Below are 26930 nucleotides of genomic sequence, written 5' to 3'. Positions count from 1 at the left end.
GTTCGGAAAAGAGGCAACCGATCTGCAATGATCGAGTCGAAATTTATACACGGTTTATTGGGGTTGGGACGGTCATTTGATTTCTGATTTCAATATTTGTATCAAACGACAAAAAAGGGGTCTTATTAACCGTCAAATTTGATTTGCAATAATTACGTGAGTTTGTATCGCATCGAAACGAAAATTCATAAACGGGGGTGTTTTGGCATGGTCAATTGATTCCTGATTTCAAATTTAGTAGCAAACGACAGAAAAAGTTATCGTACATATAACGTGTTCAACATTTTTGCAAATTATTGCTTAAAAATGCATTCCGAATTGCATCTGGAAAATGCCTGTAAATTGACATTCATTCGAACTGTTAATGACATATTCTAAATTGAAAGCGGAACCACAATTGGCAAAAGGTTAGCTGAGGAAATTCCAATTGACTCTGGCTCTGACCATTTATCCTGTATTGAACATGTACAAAAAAAAATAAAAAATTCTACATCCAGCTACTGTGAATGAGGTAAGGGTAGTCATTCTATCCCTTTAAAATAAGAAGGGCTGTGGACCTGATAATTTCCCAGTGGGTGTCTTGAAAAATTACCATGAAAAATTCTCTATCATACTTAAGGAATATTTTAATTACATTTAAGAGACTGGAATTTATCCTGAATGCCTCAAAATCGCAAAAGTTATTCTTGTTTTTAAGGCTGGCGATTCCCATGATGCAAACAACTACCGTCCAATATCTACTTTAAGTGGTTTTAGTAAAGTGTTTGAAAAACTTCTTGTGACCAGAATTGTAAATTTCCTGAACCACCATGACATACTTTATAAGCTGCAATATGGTTTCAGATCCGGCTCGAGCACACTAATTGCCATCTCAGAACTAGTCGACTCCATTATATCTAAAATTGATTCCAAAAATATTGTGGGAGCATTGTTTTTGGACCTTAAAAAAGCTTTCGATACATTGAATCACGAAATATTACTATCCAAACTAGACAAATATGGAATAAGAGGAACAGCTAATAATATCCTTCGCAGTTACTTAGAGGGGCGGAAGCAATTTGTAGTGATTGAAAATACCAAAAGCATGTTAAGAAATATTGATATTGGTGTACCACAAGGTAGCAATATAGGTCCGTTACTTTTTTTGTTGAATGTTAATTATCTCTGCACACAAAAAATCTGAGTTTTACATTTGATGTAAAATTTGATTTCATGTTAAAATCAGTCAGATCTGTTGTATATTATAACGCAGCCCTGAAAAAAACCATGCGTTTCCTCATTCGGGTCATTTTGTTGTAATTTTACATGACTTTTGCTTGAAACGATGTTTGGAATCAGAAACGATGCTTTAACGCACAGGGTGTGTCTTATTGTTTGCCAATTTTAATAAATATAAAAAAGTGAAATCCTTTTAACAACTTTCACCAAAAACAAATTATGTTTTATTGCTTATTGCAAGAATAAAAAAACCCTTTAAAAATAGTATATTACTCGATAGAATTTTGTAGACTTTATTGGAGAAGTGATATTTCGTTCTAAGCAACAGTTCACCTCTTGTCTTAGATTCTTATTTTTTTTAAATATAGTAATAACTCTAACTGATAACATTGATACGAAATCTAACAATTAAAAATAAATGACAACAAAAAGTAAACAACCTTGTGATTAAAATAAATATTGCACAAAAAGGTCAGCAATATTTCAATTTGTTGTTACAAAAGATTCAGCACAATAAAACTTTTTTTCTCTATACTCTTCGATTTAAGTATAAACTTGTGAATTAAAAAAATCAGGTTCTTGGATTTATATACAAATGAATCGTTTTGAATTGTTTAATATTCAGTGTTCGGCATCGCTAACTGAAAAATTAGCGCCGCTAATTAAATCGCTAACTCAAACAAAGTTAGCGATCGCTAATTAAATACGCTAAAAGTGCCAAAAAAGTTATCGCTTTAAGCTTAAAGCGCTAATCGCTAATCGCTAACTGTTTACCAACATGAAGGCTGGAACAAATATCAAATTTTTCTTTAGTCAGACACTTCCCCCTTTCGATTTTTCCCCAAGGAGGAATTAATGAAGTTTCAAGTATTTAATTTAAAATTAGATAAATTGATCGTATTTTCTAATTTTATGAACAAAACCAAAACTGCCAAAGATTGGAGTTTTAACGAGTCTCTGTGTTCTATAAATAAAAACAAACGATTTTCGAACAATTAAAGAAAGAGCAAAAGAACAGAATGTGGAAAATGGGAGCTATATCTTTCTTTTTTTAAATTTAAATTTTGGTTTAAAATTCACTCGATTTATCGGTTTTGTGCAAAGTAGATTGTATGCATTTTTGTTGCAAATATTATTGTGTGTTATTCATTTGCTTTGTTTTGGCATTATTTTACAGAACCTTCATTTAAAATCTTTAACCTGTTTTCCTCTTTTTCAAATTTGCAGGAGCATTGTCAAACGTGAACATTTATACAATTCCTATTTTTTCCTTCGTTCTAAGGCTACAATAGTGATTTTATCTTATTTTTATATGAACTAATCTGTAAAATCTCTAAAAAACTGTATTGTGAAAAGTAAATAGCTCAACCACTTGAAAACAAATGCTGATGAAGAGATGCTGTAAATAGTTTTATACTATTTAACACCTTTTATTGTTATCTTCCTCTGTAAAAGTTCCTAAAAAAGTGCTTAAAGGGAGAAAAATGACTCTAAATACATTTTTTCTCTAACTCTAGCACGCTTTCCTCCAATGAATCTAATTAAGCAATCAGAATGATGCACAATGTCACTTTGACTTGATTAATGAAAAAAAGTTTATTCTATCACTAAGAATTCGAAAGAATGATACAAATATATGGGAGTTAGCGATCTTTACTTAGCGGAACCAAAAAATAGCGGAACTTTTAAATTCGCTAAACCAATGCAAACTTAGCGGCAAAATTCAACCGCTAACAAAAAGTTAGCGGACTAACTAGCGAATAGCGGATTAGCGCTTTCGTGCCGAACACTGTTAATATTTATACAAACAAATTACAAGCTTCATTACCCCTTCCTCATATTCCATCATTTAGCAAAGGACATTTCAATGTACAACGAACAAATTACAAGTATTATTAATCAAAAAACATTCTAGATAAACTAAGTGCTACCTATTTTGAATAGTAATGAAAAATTATTTTCAAAATCATCCATCCAAAAAGTATTAACGAAACTATAAGAAAATTCAGATACACCCTGTAGCAGGATCGTTTCACAAACAAACACCGGACGGCCGAACTTGCTGCTTGTTCGATTTGATGCGCGAAGAAAATGCTGTTTCAAATCTGGAGCTCGTGGAATTCAAGTTATCATAAACATTATGAACATCTTTTAAACGATAGATATGCTTTGTTATTAAGCTGATGGCAAGAATTTGATAAAAAATCATTCAAAAACTAAAAAGGGATAATGAGCCGGTACGGTTTCATTGTTATGGTCATGTAAATTCACAATAGCATTTTTTTCTTTACGGGAATTTACATTACATCATAAATCATGTAAATTTAGTAGAAATAACTTGTTCCAATTATTTGCAGGTTAAAACATGTAAAAATTTAATACTGTGTGTAACTTACTATTAAAAGGCACAGCACGCCTATTCGCTGATGATACAGCAATTTTCTACTCAGCAGCATCTGCTGATATTATCATTCAACAAATTGAAAATGACTTGAAATTGTTATCTAAATATTTTAATATTATATTCAAATTATGCTGTAGGTATTTAAGTAATCCATATGAAGCGTTTGGTAGGGAACTCCACGCTTTATTCCTCCCCTTGCTATACACAGTATTAAATAATTACATGTTATAACCTGCAAATAAATGGAACAAGTTATTTCTACTAAATTTACATGACTTATGACGTAATGTAAATTCCCGAAACGAAAAGAATGACATTGTGGATTTACATGACAATAACAATGAAACCGTTCCGGCTCATTATTCCTTTTTAGTTTTTGAATTATTGTTTTATCAACTACTAGCCATCAGCCTTGTAACAAAACATGCCCATCATTTAAAAGATACTCATAATGGTTTACACAACCGAAATCCACGAGCTCCAGATTTGAAACGGCATTTTCTAGGCGCATCAAATCGAACTTGCTTCTTACCGGTCGGCCGTTCGGTGTTTGTTTGTGAAACGATCCTGCTACAGGGTGTATCTAAATTTTCTGTTAGTTTCGTTAATACTTTTTGGATGGATGATTTTGAAAAAAGTTTTTCATTACCGTCAACTGGGGCAACATGCAACAATTTTCAACTTCAATGGCTTCTAAAAAACTTATGTTCACAATTAATCCTACCCCTTATGCATCAAAAGTTTTAAGGATGCTAGGGCATCAAATTGGCGTAGTTAGAAAAATTATAGGTTTCTTCAGTTTTATTAAATTTTCTAAAAACATGCGATTTTCACCCTCCTTAGAAAATGGGGTAACTTGCAACAAACTTTGTTTTTAATGAAAAATCTTATGAACATGTAAGAAAATTTATAGTTTTTAATATATTAGCGATGCCTAAAAGATCATTACGCATGACAACACCAATTGCAGTAGTTTTTGGGTCTGTAATTACTAATTTTCACATTTTTTCTGAAAATATCGATGCTGCATACATTTAGGGGTTAAATGACACTACGAAAAATTCTAAAAGCTGAAATCATTAAAATAAAAGTTTGTATGAATGAAATTCCAATGTTTACAAACGCGTGATGCGAAACATTCATATTCCAACACATGGAAACGAGATTTGCAAGGTATTTCTTTGATTTGCATTTTGTTGCATTTAACCCCAGACATCTAACGGAATTTTAAAAATATTTATTTAAAAAAAATGGGTGATTCTTCGAAAAATATTTTTACACCAACAATGTTGGTATAACATGAGGAAACCAGCTAAAAGTTTGTAGGTAATATTATCAAGCCGATCCGTCATACTGGGTAAAGTTTTTTTCGGCATAAAAAATGTTAAAATTTGTACATTTATTGCTCGATTTTTCAAATTTCACATAAAAATAAAAAACTTAAGAAAACTAGCTTAAGATGTGAGAAATTATGTCATCATCATTTTGTGATCATTAAAAGATAACTTTATTACAATACATTAAATAAAAATCTGATTTAATGTAGTGTTATATAAATGTTGCATCGAACCCCGCTCTTGCATGATGCCCCGTTTGACGGTACTTTTCAAAATAGGTAGCACTAAGTTAATCTAGAATGTTTTTTGATTAATAATACTTGTTATTTGTTCGTTGTACTTTGAAATGTCCTTGGCAAAATGATGGAATGTGAGGGAGGGTAATGAAGCTTGTAATTTGTTTGTATAAATATTAAACAATTCAAAATGATTTACTTGTATATAAATCCAAGAACTTGATTTTTTTGAATTCACATATTTATACTTATATCGAAGAATAAAGAGAAAAAAGCTTTATTGTGCTGAATCTTTTGTAACAACAAATTGAGAATATTTTTGACATTTTCGTGCAATATTTATTTGAACCAAAAGTTTGACTATTTTTTGTGCTATTCATTTTTGATTGTCAGATTTTGTATCAATGTTATCGGTTAGAGTTATTTCTATTTTTTTTTAAATATTAAGAATCAAACTGTTGCTTAGAACAAAATATCACTTCTCCAATAAAGTTTACAAAATTCTATCGAGTAATATACTATTTTGAAAGTGTGCTTTTTTACAATAAGCAATAAAACATAATTTGTTTTTGGTGAGAACTGCTAAAAGGATTTCACTTTTCTACATTCATTGAAATTGGCAAACAATAAGACACACCCTGTGCGCGATAGCAACGTGTCAGATTCCAAACATCGTTTCAAGCAGAAGTCATGTAAAATTACAACAAAATGACCCGAATGAGGAAACGCATGGTTTTTTCAGGGCTGCTTTATTATATACAACACATCTGACCGAATTTTACATGAAATCAAATTTTACATCAAATGTAAAACTCAGATTTTTTTTGTGTGTAGAATCTTTTGCGGTAGTTACACAGTAAACGAAAATTACCGAGTTCGGTAATTTTTTTACCGAAATCCTAACATGTGTAAATCGTTAAACTGTTCGGTAATTTTTTCGGTAAAAAATAAACGAACATCGGTAAATCGATTCTTCATTTACCGATGTTCGTTTATTTTTTACCGAAAAAATTACCGAACAGTTTAACGATTTATACATGTCAGGATTTCGGTAAAAAAATTACCGAACTCGGTAATTTTCATTTACTGTGTACCACATGGTTGGCCTGGCCGTAGTTATCTTTGCAATGCATGTTTTATGTAACAGAGATAACGTTGAAAAGAAAAATGAAGGACGCAAGTCTTTTCATTTTCCAAGATGCTTACACGTTTTGGCTATGTTGGTAAAAGAAGAAGTAGAAGAAGAAGAAGAAGAAGAAGAAGAAGAAGAAGAAGAAGAAGAAGAAGAAGAAGAAGAAGAAATTGTTATCTAAATATTTTAATACCAACTTGCTCTCACTCAACTAACGAAAACCAAATACATGTTATTTCATTCTTCACATAAAAGATTACCTCCGAATATTGACCCAACGATAAATGGAAATCTTATTGAGAGGAAAAAATGCTTTAAATATTTAGGAATCTTCCTAGATGAAACTCTTTCTTGGAGTCGTCACACAGAATATCTAGAGAAAAAAGTTTCTCCTCTTTGTGGTATGCAATGGAAATTGAGAAATTTTGTGCCTCAACATGTTTTATTGAAATATTACTTTGCGTTTATTCACTCTCATATTAACTATCTTATTATGATATGGGGAAGAGCTTCCTTGTCAAATTTACAAAAACTTCAAACTCTCCAGAATAGATGCTTGAAAAATATTTGTAGACTCCCGTTGCTCTTTCCTACCCAACAGCTCTACACTTTAAGAGCCCATAAAATTCTTCCATTAAAAGACCGTTGTGATTTACAAACTATAATATATGTCTACGACAATTTACACACAAGTTGCAGTAATCAAAACATCCATTTTACAACGGGATTGCGTACTTATAACACTCGCCAGTCAGATATTCTACAACGAAGCCGACCCGTGACATCCTTAGGTCAAAAAAGAATATAATTTATTGGTCCAACTAAGTACAATGCCTTGCCTAATGAAATAAAAACCATCAACAACCGTTCCACGTTCAAAATCGAAGTAATACGGCTATTAAAAGAAAAAATGAGTCGTTAAAAACCGTCGATCAGTGAACAGTTTTCTTCTTTTATAATTAATTTTTTGTGAATTTTTGTAGCAATTTAGTTTCTTTGTGCGTTCCTTTTTTTATTAATTATTTAAATTATAATGTCTTATTTTATTAAATGTTTGCTTAGTAGTATTAATATCAAATAGTGGATCTCTTTAAAGGAAATCTGTTTTCCATTGAGATCCATGTAGTTTTTAACTTAGTATTATCATTACATTCCCTCGCACTAAATTTAAAAATTTCAGTTCTCAGCATGAGTAAAATTGTGCTCGCGTTTTTTATTATTTTTTGTTGCTGCCAGACATGCTGAGAACAGTAGCGTCCATTACCAGGGGGCTCTAATGAGCTTTTTGGTGTGGGGAAGCGTGGTGGGCCGCTACATTATAAAAAAAAAACGAAGTTTGTATGGAATCAGCTAGTACATATATAATTTAGCATGATTCATTTGATCTCAAATTTCTATTCTTAAAGAAAATGAATAATTTCGAGAAATTCAATTCAGAAAACGGAATTTTTCAATCTAACTACAACATTTTACTTTGAAAAAATGTGAAAACCACGACGACTCCAAAGATTTTTGGAGGGGACAAATATTTACGAATTGGCGCTCGGGAGGAAGAATTGAGTTGCTTTGATTGAAAAATGTGAGAAGAACGTACCGCAACGGATGACAAATCGTGTGTGTTATGTCATATACAACACTCCTGGACGACGAGGGACTTTTGGTGAGATTGTTTCATGTTTCATTCATTCTATCATTCATCAATCCTATCTGCCAAGTAGGATTTCCTCAATTGATCCTTCCGATTCCTATCTGAAACAGCTTCATGGGTCGTATGAGTTCTCTGCACCTAAAGAGTTATTTTGCTGTTTCAGATGTTTCCTACCATGATTACATTGACTTGTCACGGTACAACACTAATCTTCAAAATCAACATTTGAAATGAGAATTGAATCCAGATTCTCATTTTGGCATCTTATGCTGGTTTTGATTATTAGTTGTACCATGTGTATCAGCCAATGCAAGATGTGTGTAGTCACCTCATGCTATGCTATTTATGCTATGCTATGCTAACTGCGACATTTTACTTTGAAGTGCTTGAAATGCAATTTGGTTTCATACATTTATTTCAAATGGAAAAAAAAATTAAAAAAATATACGAGTTGTTCCTTTTGAACTACGTTAATTGTTAGATGATTATTTTTTCCATTCAAATCGAAACAGATTTGAATCTGTATAAGGCATCATGCTTTCTTATTTATAACCCCCTGTCAGCTCGTGCATCGGACTCCATAGCACAAAAAAAATAATTACCATCAACTGGGGCATCATGCAAAACTTTCCAACATCAATGGCTTCAAAAAACTTTAAGTCCACAGACAATCATATCTCTTGTACATCAAAAATTGAACTAATTCTAAAAAATTGTTGGATTAACCAGTTATTTTTAAATTTTAAGAAACATGCGATTTTAACCCTACTAAGAAAAAGTGGTAAGTAGCAACAAACTTTGTTTATTTTGAATCGTCAAATGAAGTCGTTAGAAAATTTAAAGGTTTTGATATATTTGTAATGTCATAACGCATAAAGCACCAATTGAAGTATTTTTGTTTGTGCTCGAATTAGATTTAAATTTTTCTGTAAAAAATAGAAAACGAATAGATTTAGGGGTAAAAATGGTGAATCTTTGATTTGCATTTGGGTGCATTATGGGCTGAGAACTGAATTATAAAAATATTTATTTAAAATCATTTGGTAATTGTCCAAAAAATATGTTTACACCAGCAGTACCGTGAAGGACCCAAGGACCGCGCATTTAAGCAATGATTTTTTTTTTTTTTTCAGGGATTTTCATCCTATTGGATGATTCATCCCATAAGCCCATTTAAGCAGTGATGAATGTTCTCTGTGCCGTACAAAAATCGTTTTTTGTGCGATTCCGAAAAGAAAAACACTGACACGTAGTAAAACTTACGTTCTTTAAGGGAAAAATTTAAAAGTGAGAGATTTTTCATTGTAACGTCACAAAAAAAGCGAATTTGTAAAAAGTGTTTGTGTACCAATGGCCGCGCACGCTTATGATGCTTGTTCCAATCGCCGCTCACAAGTGTACCAATGGCCGCGCACTTCTTAATTTGGTTTAAACAGTGAATAAGGTATCCAAACAGTTCAAAATGCTGTTTAAATGGCTCTCAGGCTCATTGCGATTATTCTCAGGTAAGGATTTTAAAGATTCACACATCAAATACTGATTTGTCGTAATTGTTTTGTGATACAAGTCTAGTGCAAAATTAGTATGAGGCGCCATTTTTACTAAGCATTATTTTGCTGGAAGATATATTGGAACAATGTTTTTGGTCCCGATTTCGGTGAATCATCACAAATTCGGCGAGCTGTCTGAAAATCCACGAGGAAACTGACCAACTAAAACGTAAACAGATCCGAATTGCTATCTAACCTCAAATTTCCAACACTTTGTAGCAATTTTTATTAGATAATCCTTTCTTCTGACACTGTTTCAAAGAAATGTGTTTTTTCAGCCGGTTTTATGATGGAAAACATTGATTCGAAAACTTGCCTGTGAATCTTATATAACCTTTGTGAAATTCCGAAGAAGTTCTCTAAGATTAACTGCTTATAAATACTAGAATACTTTCCGTGCGCGGCAATAGAAACATTCAAAAATCAAGTGTACCAATGGCCGTGCACAAAAATATTGTCATTTTTGTCAGCCACAAATAACTTACGTTCGAAATTTTTTGCCAAGGTGCTCGAACTAAACACAAAAAACTGAATTTCAAAAAGGGACCCGTTTAGCTCACTTGCTAAGGACAACAGAAAAAATGGCATCCGACAAAAACGATGTTTGTTTTTATTTTTTCCTGACCTCAAAAAGCAGAATAAATTTATTTCTAGTATGGCAAGTGAAAGATACCTAGCGGAGGTATCCGAAAATGCGAAACATAGAAATTTTCGTTGTTGAGATTCGGAGAAAATAAAGATTAAAGTTGAAAGTGCGCGGCCATTGGTACTGCGCGGCCATTGGTGCTTTCACGGTATTAAGTTTGTAGGAAATATCATTAAGCCAATGCGTCAGACTGAGTTGAGTTTTTACGGCATCGAATAATATGTAAAAATTAGTACATCTATTGCTCGATTTTTTTAAATTTTCTATGAGAATCAAAAATAAAAAAAAACTCACAATGTTAGAAATTATGTGATCATCATTTCGTCATCATCAAATGATCATTTTATAACATTATATTAAAATAAACTTGAATAAGTGTTATGTTATAAAAATGTTGCATCTAACCCTGTTGTTGCATGATGCCCCTTTTTACGGTTCAGTTCAGCACAATTTAAATATTTTTTTACAGACACTGCAAACTTGTTTTTTCCCAATTCAATATCAACGGAATGCCTGATCAGTCCAACAGGTTCAATGTTTGACTAATTGAAGCCACTGCAATTGATCCATTCGATACTTTCTGCGGTATAAAACGTGCGTGAAAATCGCATTTTTCTATCGAAAACAAACCAAACAAAAGTCATTTGCTTTAGCAGCGGTTGGACAATCGTAACTGCTGCCTTCTGATACCGAATCGTTCCAGCTGCTCGAACCATTTAATTGTCGATTCACTCCACCTGGCGAGTTCGTGAAGGCATCTTGTACCAAACCTAGTAATGTATGGAGGTATTGGATTACACCTCAATAAATAACTACACTACAACGCCGTTTAGCTTCGCTAATCCAGCTAATCCAACGCCAATTGTCCACAAAGTTTGTACGATTCCTCGAGGGTATTGAAGGCAATTTGTCTAACTGGGTATTTATGTGCCTTCCTTCATATATGAATCATAAGTTAATGACATCCGTTCGGTTTTCCGTTTGAGCCATTAAGCACAAAAATAATTTGTGCTCCTAATAAGTTAGTTCAATGTTCTGCCGATATACTCATTAACTCTAAAAAAGTGGTAAAATTGCAGTATCTCACGTCAGTCGGGCGTCATTAAACGATCGTGATTGGTTAAAAAAATAGTTTAAACCGAAAACCTGTCATCGAGTCAGACATGTGACGGGCAATGGAAGTGGGTTCGTTGTTTTTTTGCTACTAAAATAAAAATCACTCAGCCTCGCTGCAATTCACGACTTTTTTTTTATCTGTGTGCTACTTGCATGGTGATAAAATAAAACTAGCTAGTCGAAAACTATCTTGAAGCACTCCGTCTTGACAGAGAGATGCTATTTCGTAATAGCCGCCTAAAAATGTGGTAATAGTTAACTTCTCGTGAGGCGAAAATCGCGTCACTTTTTGCGGTGAGTGGTGAAGATGAGCGCTCAAAGTAATTTCGTTTTATGGAATCGACCACTTGAAGGTGAAGTAATCAAGTGCAGAAACGACAAACGGCAGGGAAATAAACTCATAAGTGGACAGTTAGGGTTGATTTTCTAGTTGAGAGCGATGAAACTTCAAAACGATTTTCCGACTTTACATGGGTCTGACACAAGTTGGTTCTTCACATGCAATAAATTGACATATTAGATGTTGTACTAGTATTCAGAATCTAAACACATAAATTGTAATTACGAAAAGAAACATTCATAAAAAAAGACTAGATTGACATAATTCAATGGATTTTTATATACTAATAAAAAATTATTAAGGAGGTATGTCAATTAAAATTCTGCCACACAAATTCACCTATCAGAACACCTAGAAGAATTTCAATTAGTTTCAACAATGGAACAACACAGCAAAAGTTCCCATAAACTAATAAACGGCGGAAAACGAAATCGCTAACGATGATTATAATCGGTTGAGACGTTTGTTGCCGGCCATATCGTCTAGGTAGGTATATGAATTCATATTTGCTTTAAAAGCTGTTGTTGAATGACAATCACCGGCAGCGCGGGAATCTCAAGTTAGAGCCGCCTAGATGACGTGAGCTGTCATCAAGACGGTGACTTCTCAGGAACCGCACCCTTTTTTGTTTATCTGGATCCGCATGATGGCCTTGACAATGAAGTCGCGTTACCGACATTGATGCCTGTTTTGGTTGTGTGAACAATTTTTTTTTAAATGAATCTATGGGTCAACTGAAATTTAAAATTTTCAAATATCAAGCACAGTTTGAACTCAATTCTACGTTCATTCCAATTTTTATTCCGTACGAATAATCGAATCCGACCGAAATAAGTCATAAAATTTTACCAGCGGAATCTTTTTTTTTACTTTTTCTGAATCAGAAAAAGGCTGCGTTTCAAAAGTACACCTACAGTATCTCCGCAGGATTGGATTTTGAATCATCTTACAAATATTAATCTCCCAAAATATGACGTTCCTAAAATATTTGTGAGCTAAATGAGATACAACAACTCTTCGAGAATCGAACTTTTCGGCCTCTACCATTCAGACTACAATATATCAAAAATCGGGCTACTGATAGAGTTAAAAAAAATAATTCATAAAGCTTCGTTACTCAAAAATTATCATGGAAATTGCTTCACAAAGAGACTTATTTCGACGACGAGGACGAAATCAGATGATGGTTATGAGAGAGCGATTAATATCAATTTCACAAAAGTTGATGGAGCAGACAAAGTAAAACAAATAGACGCCCAGATATTGCCCTGGGTCGGAAAGAGATAATATTTTTCAAAACATACATCCTTTTTTGCGTACTGATCTCTCAGTTCATTTCGATCATTTTCTTTTACTGAATTCTGGCTGATTCCTCTCAAGTTCTCTTTAAACTTTTTAAAGCTTCAAGTTATTTTTTTCCATTGAAAAAGGGTTTAAATTTATTGAATTTTATAATTTCAGTAACATTTTTTTAGTTTTTTTTTATTTCAGTTATCGATTTTTTAAATTTTTTGATTTGTTATTTGACATATTAGGTAGTCATTATTCTATTTCTTTCTACGGTTAATAGTTTCACGCTAAACAGTTTCAAAAAAGTTGTTCCAAGATTCCGTAATGATGACAGCTGTTTGACATGCGTGTGGCATTTGCTATAGCTAAGAGAAGCTTTAAAAGCAATACAAACGAGAAACATAAAGTTTTCGTTATTAAAATAATATGTAGCCTTAAATGTAGCAAACGTGCTGGATTGATTTTTTTAATTTGAAATTAAACAAAAGTTGGTTAAAAATTATGAAATAAATATTTGCCTACAAATATTTTTCTCTTCATTCTCTTCATTCTCTTCATTCTCTTCATTCTCTTCATTCTCTTCATTCTCTTCATTCTCTTCATTCTCTTCATTCTCTCCATTCTCTTCACTCTCTTCATTCTCTTCATTCTCTCCATTCTCTTCACTCTCTTCATTCTCTTCATTATGTAGAATATCTTAATTCTCTACATCTTCTTCTTCCTTTCCATTTTCGTGATTATCTTCATTCTCTTAATTCTTTCATTCTCTTCATTCTTTTCATTCTTTAGATGTATTTTTCCTATTATGTTTATCTGCTGTATCAATGGTACCTTTATATTCTTTGTTTTCTACAGTTTCCCTATGCGTTTGAGTTTGTTATTTTTTAACTTCTCCATTCCTTGAGTTCAATACACTTATTCCTTTGTTTTTTTTTGTCAGTAATGTTCTCGACATTTTACAAATAAAAAAAATTTTTTTTTGTCATTTTCTTCAACTTCTATGTCAATCTAACCTTTCCTGATGGAATCATTAAAAATTATTAATTATTTAACTTTATACTATTTTTCACATTGAAAAGATCCGCACGATTAAAAGTTTTCCAGGGAATCGTCCATTTTAAGAATAGCAACTAGCGTCCGAGTGCTTAGGATATCCGATTTAAAGTGTCTGAATGACTAGCGACTGTTATACTTCAAAACCAAAATAGTACGACCATATTATTTGCTTCACCCTTATCCGTCCCTGAAATTTACTCGTTACAGTCCCTGAAGTGTCAATTTGGCACTCCCGATTAAAACCAACAGAGATTGTTTCTCAATCGCTTCTTTAATTTATAGCTTTAGGAACCTCGTATTGCAACTCAAAATGCTTACCAGACAATAACCAGCTTTAACACTCCAGTTTTCCGTTTTCAAAGTCTAAAAACAAATCCGAAAACATGCTTCGGAAAAAAAACTGTAGATCAGATAAGGAATGCTTGAAAAAATCACTTAGTGTCCAAGAAAGCTGAAGTTAGAAGCTATACGTTGCACATAAGGATATAGTTTTTGAAATTTTTTGAGACCATGTCCACAAAATGTGTAAAAAGTGGTATAAAAACCTTACTTTTTATTCAATGAATCGTCAAAATTGTTTAAGATACACCAGATAAATTTTGAAAAAAGGATTGAAATGTTGACGTTGTTTGGCACATTTTTTGCATTTTTTTATTTTCAAAATACGAAACACAGAATTTTTGACGAACTTTCAAAAGTAGTTGTTTTCCGGACCTTTTGGATTGGGAAAAAGGTTTACATCTTTGAAAAAAGGTATGAATTTGTTCGAGCCCAACAAATTGCAAGATTGGAAATGCCGAAACTTAATTCAAATTGTGATTGGAACAATTCATACAAAGTCAAAAATATACAGTTCTACTTGATTCAAGTTTAATTTTGAAAAAAAAAGGAATCTGATGATTCTAAATTCCTTCACACATTCCACGCGCTCACACAGCTCACAACTGATTTTTGTCCGTTCTAGAATCAAAAAATCTCAAAACAATAAATGAGTTTGATGATAAAAATCACAAAAAAAACCATCGGAAAAAGAGAAAATAAGTTTTAACATGTTTTGCATAGTTTTGAATATCATAATCCAGGGTAAGATTCATCACTTTTTTCGATTTTTATCGATTATTTTTTTCTGTTAAGGCGAAGTGGCATGTTTCATGTTTTCAAACCATTACTGGACTTCTATGAACGTAAAACATGGTTGCAGAAAATTTTTAGACTACTTTAAATATTGAGCAGTCTCCATTTGAACGGTTTTAATGAGTTTCCTTGATCGTAAAGGATACAAAACACCTTCTGAATTTCTGTGTTTCTTGCTTAAGATTTCTTTGAAATCCAAAAAAAAACAACATCGTGGTCCTTCATGTGTTAAGGCCGAACAACAATTAAAATCGAAAGATGGACAATAATGTTACATAAATTTAGGGGCTATATGTTTAACATTGCTAATAAAATTTTAGTAGAATTTTAAATCTGGCTTTTTTCGGTCTTGGATGTAGATCAAACAACTATTGTTTTTGAAATACCCGACGTTTCGACCAGTTTTGTTGGTCCAAATTTAAAATTCTATACAGCATCTACGGTCGAAAACATAAACCTAACCATAAAATTTTAACTACAATAACAAATGAAATTTTGCCTTCATTCAATTCCCTAGGCCCTTGCACTATTCCCCACTTACTTTTTCTTTAAACTTCAAGATTTGATAAAGTTTCTAGCCTTTTGTCCTAGATTGGCTAACTCTTGAAAAATTTCCTTATTTTTTAAATATCAAAAATTCACCTCAAACTACAACAAAAACTATACATTTACTTTGAAAAAAAAAATGAACTCTCTCATAAATCAAGCTGTTTGCTTCAAAAAACTTTAATTTTATAAGGAAGGGTGCTTGTTTGGGAGCCTTCCAAAAATATATATTTCAAGCATATAAAATTACATTTTACTTGCAGCTGAAATTTTCAAAAACAAACCAAGTTTTTCTCAAATTGAAACTCAACTTAACCCTTCGATTCACAAAGTAACAAATTTGCAACAATTAATGTATGAAAAAAGTGAAAAATCGTATTTTATTTTAATTTTTTTTATGTACTCTAAATGATGAGTTGTTGTTAAAAATGATTTTGAAGGAAAAATAAAAAACCATGAAGTGAAGGTTTTAGGTTTTAAAACGTAGAAAAAAGTTTTGAGATATTTTAACTTTAGATTTAGTTATTGATTAGAGTTCGGATAAAGGTGGTCAAAGGTGGGGTAAAAGTACGAGTCGGGTAAAAGTACGTTTTGAGATTATCGCAAACCGAGAACAGTAAAATTCAAAACTCTGGCGTGGATTGATAGAGATTTGGACTGCCTACATCCAGACATAATTTGTTTTCGTAGAAGTTAAAAATACTCCGAAAAATGAGGTAAAGTAGTTTTTTTGTATAAATGATGTAATATTTAAAATAACTGCAACTATGTTTGAGCAATCAAAATTCTGGCTTTCAATGAAAGTTTTAATGTGTCTGTTTAGTTGTTTTCAACCACTATCAAATGCCGAAGAAAGAATTTCATCAATATGTCTCTATTTTGCACAATAAACTGTGAATCACAAGAAACCTTGAAGGGGGAAAAGTACGAACTGCAAATGGGGCAAAAGTACGAATGATATAAAGGGGCTACTGAAATAAATCTGACTGGAAAGTTTTAACTTCGTTTTAAAATGCATTGGGGACATCAGCGCATATTTTCGTTTCTACAAAGACTTGCTCGCACAAAAAATTCCTCAAATACGATGAGAACTGTATTTCGTTAACCTGTTGAATATGGACAATTAGTGGAGAACTCCAAATTTGCGCACGCTGTTCGCCTATGTATAGAATTTGTATAAGAAGTGAATACAGAAACTGCTGCTGTAAGTAAAGATTGTAGGATGATTTGCCAATCGTTGTCCTCTACCCCATCGTTGCACAGGATGACTTAAATTGTTAATATTTCAGCCGGCTTTCAAAATTTACCCAAAAATAATACTGAATCATTTTAATTGGAATGTTTACTGATAAACTTAGGCTTTTTACGATATTTTCTGCTGAAAATTAGGCACATAACGACTTTTTCTTGTTTTTTTCGCGCGGTTTTTGTGCAAATTGTTAACCGAAACCTTTAAATTCCTTCAATGGCAAATAAGGTTTTTTGTCAGAACAAAACTTTTTTCGCATGGGTTTTCTTTATGAATCGTATGGTTGGACTATTTTAAAGCCGTGATTTAAAAAATCCCGATCCCTATAAAAATAAAGAAAATATCGGATTGTGCAACAATTGGTTCGCTTAATCTTCTCTTGTCCAATTATTGAACATCACATCATTCTTTAGCTGGCTGCATAACTAATACCAACGCTTGCAATAATTGACTTATTACATGATACTGATAAAATTCGATTTAAATCCATTTAAAATGTAACACTTCAAGGGGGGGGGGGGGGGGTACGGGTTTTTTGGAGGTAAGGTGAATAGCTTGTTACTATTGGTTGATTTTGGTTATAAAATCTCAAACGGATTCGTTACGTAGGTAGGAAAGGGATCGAAAATGATCAAGGATTGTGTTACGTAATATTTGAACGGCCGCTTAATATGACATGTTTTCTTTTTCTGCTAAATAAGCTGAAAACTACGCTTAAGAAGTGATTTAAGTGATTTCCGTGCTCTGCTCAACCGTTTTTCACTTAGAAATTTCATATTATTTTCACGTTATGTTGTTTTACAATAACTTAACTTGATTTAAAGACACTTTAAATACGATTTTAAAAAAATCAGTGATATTTTACAAATTCTTTTATTTTAAAATTAATTATGACGAATATTTCTTCATAGTTCAAAAACTATATTTTTCTTATCGTCAAATCTTCAATTGGAAGTATAGAGTTTATTAAACTGTATGAAAAATTTAAAAGTAACCTTAAGGCAATTAAACTGCCTTGGTTTTGAGGGACTACTTTTATATCAGATTTATTTTGAAGCTCTTCGTCCTGACCGATTACTCAAAATTTCATGCAAATAATTTTAAGATTGTTCTGCATAACCAATTTTTCTCACAATTTGGGATTGCCTGCTGCATCTACAGATTGGACGATCTGAAATGCCTTTTTATCTCATGGAATATTTTCTCTGAAGTTCAAATCTGTCGTCGGGTAAGACTCACTACTCAAAAACACAGTCATAACTTCGAGAAACTGAATTTTATCAAAACTGTTTTTTCAGCTGAAATGTTATTGGGAAACATTTCAATGTGATGTACATCTTATATATAAAAATGAAGGCGTTTTCTTTGTAATACCATCACGTATTAACGATCGGGCTGAATGAAGTGAATTTTGGTATCTGAGGGTTTTCCGGGTCAAAGATGGTTTGTATAATAGTTTCAAGAATGTGTATATTTTTATGGCAGGGGACCAAACAAAATCAATTTTAAGTGGGACAGAAGACATAAAATTTTGTAACGATTTTCATAAAAATCGATTCGCGAGCCCGATGAAGTTAAGGACGTTTAAATGAAAATAAAACATTAAAATATTACGTTAGTTTATTGAAAGGTAAAAAGAAGTTTACCGGGTCAGCTAGTGTTTTATGAAGATTGATGAAATGCTACAGGAGTTACATTCATTACAAATTATCCCATTTTTGCGTTGTAAATATTTTAATCAATAAATTTTTTCTTATTCAAAACTGCATATCTTGGTCATAAATCAGTCGAATGGTTTGAAGCTTTGGGCGTTGCTGAGAGCATTTCTAAGCTTTAAATTGATATTCAGTATGTTGAAATAAATAAACTTCTTAGTGAGATAACAAACAATTTAAAAAAAAATTACATTTTCTTCAGGGATAAAGGGGGGCAAAACAGATCTTGTCCTTTTATCCTTTCATCAACAAATTGTCCTTTTAAAATATATAACACGTTCGAAATCCTTTTAGTTCGTTTTATGGAAAGGATTTAAATTTCATGTTGCAAGAAGATATAAATAAATAGCTAATTAGAGGGTAAACAAGGTCAAAAAAACACTCTACTCAGATAACTACGGTCTAGTCTGACGGCAGATTTGAATTTTTGAGAAAATTTCACATAAGAAAGGTACTTTTCCATGCTCAAAAACTCGTGGCTTCGATTTTTTTTGGATTATGGGTCCAAATTTCCCCAATGGGCATCGGACGGTTCTTATGGACGAACTTCTTCAAAAGGGGCCATCTCCAAATCGGATTGCATTTGAACTAGAAGTTCTCATAAAAAGCTTTCATTTCAAATATCAGCTACTTAGACTACATGGTACATGGTACCTGATACCTGATACATGGTGGCTGAGCCTTTGAAAGCCTTTTAAGATGTGCAACCATTTGAAAAAATCGGACAACATTAGGAACGACATCAGATTTGCCTGTGCAACTATTGGACGAAAACAGCATGTTTTAAATGATTTTTTAAATTTCGATGTCACTTTTTTCGTTTCACTTTCTTGGTTTTTTGGAAAAACAACTGCTAATTTCTCTAAAAATAAAATAGCCCCAAGGTCGTACTTTTACCCCACCATACTCTATGTGTAAAAATTTCATGTTGATCAAAGCTACCCCGGTGATCAATGTTACCCCGTTTTACGGTATCAATTTTTTTTTATGGATAATGAGTTTATTTGATCATTTTTTGAAAAATAATGGACTAAAAATATATGAATTAATTTTTACACTATTTGCATAATATGTTTTGAAGCCAACAAATCCCGTTAATTTGCATAAAAAAACATTGCATTTTTAATGTTCAAGGGAGTTGTTTTAAAAAGCGATCACAACAGTCGCAAATGAGTGAATTCACGTCACAAAAAAAAAACCTTTTAAACTTCACGGGGAAATTTAAATTTTTTCTAACAAAAAACAAAAGAGATCATAATTGAAAATGACGAGACAATTCTGAAACACTAAATTTTATAGAAATCAGTTGAAATCCAGCTGAGTTACAACAGTGCGAATAAGTCAATGCACGTCAAAAAATTTTATAATTTGTAAAAATTTCTCAAGAAGGTATGTGAATTTTGAAAGAATTCACGTCACAACTTTAAAAGAAGCATCACTTTGTGTGTTTTTGTTCAATCGAAAGCTACGTTTATCAATTTGTGGGTATTAAATTCGTTTACAACTTGCTCTAAGAGCTGAATATTCTATTTTTTCAGATGGAACACGAAATTTAGATGATATGTACTGAAATCCAAAATCATCAATTTTAACGTGAATTCGAGTCACAAAAGTAATCGATCACAACTCAAACACTTTAAAGTTTTTAGTGAAAAAATCATACTCATTTCATAGTAAATTTATTTTGTGTCCGTTTTTAACTATTTTTTTATAATGGAATAAGTTGGTGGATTTCTAGAATGATAACAGCTCAGAAAAGTCCGGAAATGTGAATTTACGTCAGGATGGAATATGCCTTAATATTTCTTGGAAAAGATAAAGAATAATTAGCTCCATTTATATTAATAACTTTTTTTACATATTTTTGTCAAGCATTGCACCGCCCATGTAATTATATCACTATAACCGGTATGAAATTACCTTTCTTGTTTTATTGCCTAAATCTTGCGTTAACATACTCAAAATCCAGTGCAAAGCCGAATAAAGGTGTAAGAATAGTCTCAGAAAATGCAGATTGATGAACCTTTGAATTGTTGTCAAAAATTCTGTGTTTTGCGATTTATAAGATGCCAAAATGTCACAAATTAAGTCATATTTTCTATTGTGAATGGAATAGCCTTGGCGGATGATTTTGTAGCACGGTTTTAAACCACTTTTTTACATTTTTGTGACCATGATCTTAAGAAAGTATAAAAAATATTTCCATATGTGCAACATATAGAATCGAGTTTCAGCTTTCTTAGGCACTATTTAGGCGAGTTTTTTTTTCGAACACCTAATAACTGACTGACACTGAATAACTGAGTAAGTTTATTTACATTTTTGTAGCTGAATATTGTCTGAAAATCATATTTGAGTCACGATACAAGCTTTCTAAAACTATACATTTTATAAAAATTTTTTGGGAAACAAGAGAGTTTAAGCAGAAAAGGTGCTGCATTTGACCCCCGGAGGTATAAATAGGTATAGAAAGTGTTATGTATAGTGTTAAAAATCCTAAAAAGAATCTGTCATTTGTTTTGACCTAAGAGTTTCAATTCAATGTGCAATATTATAAATTCGAGATAACAAAAAATCTGTATATATTTCAGAATTGAACGAGATGAGGTTTAATAACAAAAAACGATTTCTGTGTGTATCCAAATAATTGTTGACCGCCAAAGTTCACAAGTTTCAATATTGTAGGTAGTGGTTGGAACTAAGTAGATACTTTGTTATTGTAAAAAGTAAAAACTAAGAGATAAAAATTAAAAAATAAGCCATCATTCTTTGTGTGGTTCTTTTAAAAAATATCAGCAATGTACCAAAACATTGCTCAAATGTTTAAATTGCACCAATAGTTCTACCACAATTATCTAAAGCATTTGAATGCGTAACTTCATAGTTTCCTCATTCGTGAAATGATCCCTATCAGACACCACCTGAAGGTGTAAAACACACGTGTTTAACTCAAAAAAAAAAAATAGAGTTTCTCATTTTAACCTTACAAATGAACAGTAGCGGCAGCTCACTCGAGACGTCCAGCTCTAAGTAGCTCTGAAAGCATGCCAATGCCAATAAACACGTCAGAACTGATCGCTGCTGATGACCCTCCATGGCAAATATGAAGCTAAGCATTGAGTTTCTGTTTCTTCTGCTCAGGTGTGAAACGACTGGAGTGTGGAATTTTAATTTGCATTTTTTGTTTCAGAACTCAATTAAGCTGTTGGTTTTACAATGTCGAAAAGTTTTACGATCTTATGAGAACTAATTAACATATTATTCTTTAAAAATTTTGCTTAAAGCTTGAATATGAGTTCAACTTTTAAGCTCTTAAAAAGGAAGTCAGTAGGAGATTCTTATTATTTAAACAAAAATTTGAATTCAAATCATATCAGAACTTCAGGTATAATAGAAACAAAATTTAATTCAACGTTGACATTTTGTTTTCTGAACCGTCATCGCCATCAACTCATTTCCATTTTTATTCCGCTGAGAATCGAGCTGATACAAAGGATGATATCACTTTGGTTGGAGATATTTATTACGCTCGTTACTCATCTCTGTTTATGTTCCTGCAAAGTTTCCCCGAAGGTGTTTCGATTCGTTGCGTTTCAATTTTGTCATTCATAACTTAATAACTTCATCGATTGAAAAATTGAATTTAAAAATGCACATATCAATAAGGGACTCGATGTTGGTGTAACATGTTGTCGAAAAACTTATCACGTCGTTTCCGGTTTTATATTTCGAAGCAAAAAACCATCTTCACTCATCCATAACAGGAGTAGTTGCTTCCAAATTGTCGGCTATTAGAAGCTCAGCCAGCTGTAACAGAAAACATTATAAATACGACCTGATGAGAACCTTGAAGGTGATCGCTTGCCTCCTCTCGAAGCGCGTAATTCTTCACGGTAGCTCTCAGCGAGTACGCTGAACGAATCCCATCATTAGTATTATTTCCGCACATAAATGTCAAGCCCTGTACTTGGCATTGAGGCACTTTTGATGGGAAACTTTGGTTTTTGTCATTTTAGCATTTGAAAGGACCAGAGACTTCTAACTAAAACATGGATTACGATAATGTTTTTTTTTAAATAATTTGAAACGCTTTGTATTCTATTCCTTACTAAAATAAAATTATGACTGACATTTTTTCAAGCATCATTATTGGCTGAAACATTAACATTAAAAACAATTGCAGAGGGCGTAAAAAACTCAGCAATACTGGTTTGAAGATTCGTGCCATGCTGTAGGACATGCGAATGAATATTCACATCGGAATGGCCTCAATATGTAGTTGTTGGTTTGACTCGCCTGAGAGTAAACCGCGAACAGGTTCAACTAACTATCATTAAACTACATTCCGCCGGGCCGGGCACACTTCGCATTCTTAGCATCTTAGCAGGAAGGAGCTTGGATGGGTCTAGCCCGAAACCTACTTTGAGATTAAATGGCACCGCAAATGATGGGTCTGAGAGCACCATGGTATGTTACGGGCATCAGTTATATGGGCGCCTAGGATGGAAAGAAGTATTAAGATTGGTAAATATTTTTGAAGCACTTCATTGTATTCAAATGAAATAAAATGTGGAGAATATAAAAAATCTTGAATCACAAATTTTAAGATATGATTTTTTGATTTGTTTTTCTGTAAGTGCGATTCAAAACAAAGGAAATTCAAAATTTAATCTGTTAGAAGAAAAGGATGTTCTGTAAAGAAGTGTACGCTAAGTTTAAAACTTTTTAATTCAATAAAACTTTAATTTTTTTTTTGAAATCCAGTAAATAACAGTTATAACAGTCACATCAAATCGTTATTATTAATAGAGACATCCATACTGAATGTGTATCGAAAGTTTTCTTGGTAATGTTTTAACAGCAACATTCACGAAGCGATTAAATCAAAAAGTTATTCTTTCTCTCCTTAATACATTGCGGATCAAATACGAGATATATCAAGCATAATTCAAATGTTATAAATTTAACAAAGAAACTTTAATCGGTAAAACTAAACACAAAATTTTGGATAACTCAATGATGCTAAGTTTGTACAATTTAGTCCTGTGATTTTTGATATATTGGGTGAAATTGTAGCTGCATCCCTATTGCACGAAGAGACCGCATTCTGCAGCACTTCCATCGCTTACGGGTAATTCTTAAGGAGAGAAAAATAACTTTTCGCTTCTATCGCCCATTTGATTTAAAATTCGTTTGTTTTTTTAAAGGTGCCATGCGCAATTCCGATTAGCAACCTCAACACTCAAATGAAACTACCTTTTTTTCATTTTCTGAATTCTACAACAATGCCAATAATGTGCGGTTCCAAAACTTTAAGGTTTCCATAACTATTGGTTTTGTGCATTCCTAAGCCTCACGCCTTATTAAAATCGATGATAAAAAAAACCCGAAAAACCATTATAAGTGTATATATGTAAATGAATACTTGTAGTTTTCGCCTTTTCATGGATTAGGTGCGTTAAAATCATTATAATTTAAATATAGGTACTTTCTTTTGAATTAAGCTTCAACATAATTTAAAGCGAACTACTTTTCATCGCACCTGAGCTTCTAGATTGTTTTGAGTCTAATCATAACTTTATAGTTTGAAAGTTGAAGGAACCACCCTTAAAAAAATAGGAGAGATCTATAATACAATATTACTAAGACACTAAATGCTGAAGCATTAATACATTGTTTTTGTTTATAATATGTATGTTACATTTATTGAATATGAGTGTTGGAAACTGGTTGCACTGGAGTTTGGCGGCGACGCTTCATCGGTGTTGCGGATTCTTCAGCGTCGCGACATATGAGATTTTGACGTCTCTTCAAGACATTTCACATCCGGTTGTAAACTAGATTAGAAGCTAGAGTTCCTGAAATTAGAAAGCCTAAAATTATTATTATCCTTCCACAAAGTTATACTTACCTTCAAGTTATACTTACCTTCAAGTTATACTTACTCCTAGTTATACTTACCTCCAAGTTGTTGTGCTAAGATAGCTACTCGTAGCTTATTTATCCGGGACTGAACCAGCAAATATTCCGCGAGCAGTATACCAGGTTTGACTCATACTTACCACATGTAAACGTAGAGATTTATTCGTAATTCTAATCTATAGCCACTGGAAAGTTCGGATAAAACCGTTAGGAGAAAACCCGTTTCGGTAGTTGAAAAGAACAAGCGATATAAGCGCACTAAATTTGTAAGTGTTAAATAGTACTTTCTGCTTAAACCTACTTTACTTAAAATAACCTTAAAATAAATTGCAGCTTGAAGCTGTCGTTGACAAGCTATCTAGATTGGTGAACCTTTTTTTTCAATACCGGAACATTCTTCAAGAAATTTACTTTCGACACCGCGAGAATGGCAGCTGTTGACAAAAACGCGCCTTCGCCTGCGACAGATACCGAAGGAACATCTAGCTGTGTAGCTTGCGATAAGCCGGACGGCGCTGGGAACCTTGTCCAGTGTGACCAATGCGACGATTGGTGGCATCAATCTTGCGCTGGTGTCACGGGGTCCATCAAAAGCAAGCCGTGGACTTGCCGTAAGTGTGTTCCAGCTCCTAGTATCGCGAGTAGCACCACCACAACCAGTTCACACAAACGCATTCAACTAAAACTAGAGAAGCTGGCTGAAAAGCGCGCTCTAGAGCAAAAAGCTCTAAAGGTTAAACTGGATGCAATCCATGCCGAACAGCAGATGGTTGATGAGAAGTACAAACTTCTCCAAGCAGCTGTCGAAGATCCGGAAGAAAACGGCAGCCATCGAAGTCGGGTAACTAAAAGAAGCAGTCTTCAACGAACCAATGATTGGCTCGACCAAATCTCAGAGCCCGAGAACGACGTGTGCGATGTCATTGGGCTCGAATCCGAAATCAGTCCTACGATTCCACAACATCCACCAAATTCTTTTGCCACTCTTCCACCCGTCCGAGCAGCAGGAATGCATTCCGGAACCACGCCCAAACTAAATCCAACCAACAAAAGCGGAAGGGGAGGACATTCGAGGAAATTGATATCAACATCGAATGCTGACGTGCAACACATCGAGCAGCTGCAGAAAAAACGCGCCGGTTTAAAACAGCATCCGAACGCTGGGTTACCATCTGCCTTTCCTCTCCCGGAGTTCAGAGCAGATCAACAGGAAAATTATTTTGTCCCCAACGTCATCATCGAAGACGGAGAAACCGAACAGCCTTCCCCTCCGACCAAGTATACCTCCAACCAACACCAACAAGGTAAGCCCGTTCCATCTACTGATTTGAATTGCCAACCAATGTCTCCCATAACAAATATAGACCATTATGAGTCCCTGATAAGCCAATTTGGACACATGTCGCCAAGTGAATCAAATATAGCCCAATTTATGACTGACTATAAACCCACTCCCTCTCAACTTGCTGCTCGCCAGACCATGAATCGTGACCTCCCTACCTTCACTGGGAACCCGGCAGAATGGCCTATGTTTATAAGCATTTTCACAACCACAACATTGGCCTGTGGTTTCAATAAAGCCGAAAATCTTTTACGCCTTCAGCGATGCTTAAAAGGCGCAGCTCTTGACTCGGTCCGGAGTCGCCTTATGATGCCGAATTCCGTTCCGAGTATTATTGATACACTCCGAAGCTTTTATGGAAGGCCTGAGTTATTAATTAACGATATGCTAGCCAAAATTCGTTCTATTCCCCCACCTAAAAATGAGAAACTTGAATCGTTAATTGAATTCGGCATTATCGTCCAGGGTTTTTGTGATCACCTCAAAGCTGCGAATCAAGAGAATCACCTGTCAAATCCGTCACTACTTTCTGAATTAGTACAACGTTTACCTGATAATTACAAGATGCAGTGGGCGGATTATAGTGTAGTGAAAAGTGATGTTGATTTGCATGATTTTGGAGAATTTATGAATAAATTGATTACCTCCGCCAGTCGTGTTACCTTGTACACGGGACCAACCGGTAGATCGGAAGATCGTAGCAAACCGAAGCGCGGTTTGCTTCATGCGCACGTGGACGTCGGTCAAACAACTAGCCGAGTTCTGACATGCGTTGCATGTGATGGGGATCATCGTCTCAAGGATTGTGCGGAATTTGCATCGTTCAACATAAACAACCGTTGGCAGCTGGTACTCAAAGAAGGACTTTGCAGGAACTGTCTTAATTTCCCATGGTCGTCGTTCCTGTCGAGTGCGTGGTCAATGTGATGTGAACGGTTGCCAGCAGCGACATCATCCTCTTCTACATTCCCCTCGAACCCCTCCTCCTTCTAGTGATGCTTCGAATAATTTTGTAAACCATCATACCGTTACGTCAGCTGAAAATCACT

General features: G+C 33.6%; 1 protein-coding gene across 9 annotated transcripts in view; it reads right to left on the bottom strand.

The window, feature by feature from the left end:
• The window catches only part of LOC129754443 (uncharacterized), a 145616-nt gene that overhangs the window by 7318 nt on the left and 111368 nt on the right, over positions 1 to 26930 (bottom strand). The gene's annotated exons all lie outside the window — the stretch shown is intronic.

Source organism: Uranotaenia lowii, chromosome 3, assembly GCF_029784155.1.
Source record: "Uranotaenia lowii strain MFRU-FL chromosome 3, ASM2978415v1, whole genome shotgun sequence".
NCBI lineage: Eukaryota > Metazoa > Arthropoda > Insecta > Diptera > Culicidae > Uranotaenia > Uranotaenia lowii.
Note: the sequence above shows the minus strand (reverse complement) of the source record. Positions and strands in the feature narration are given on the sequence as shown.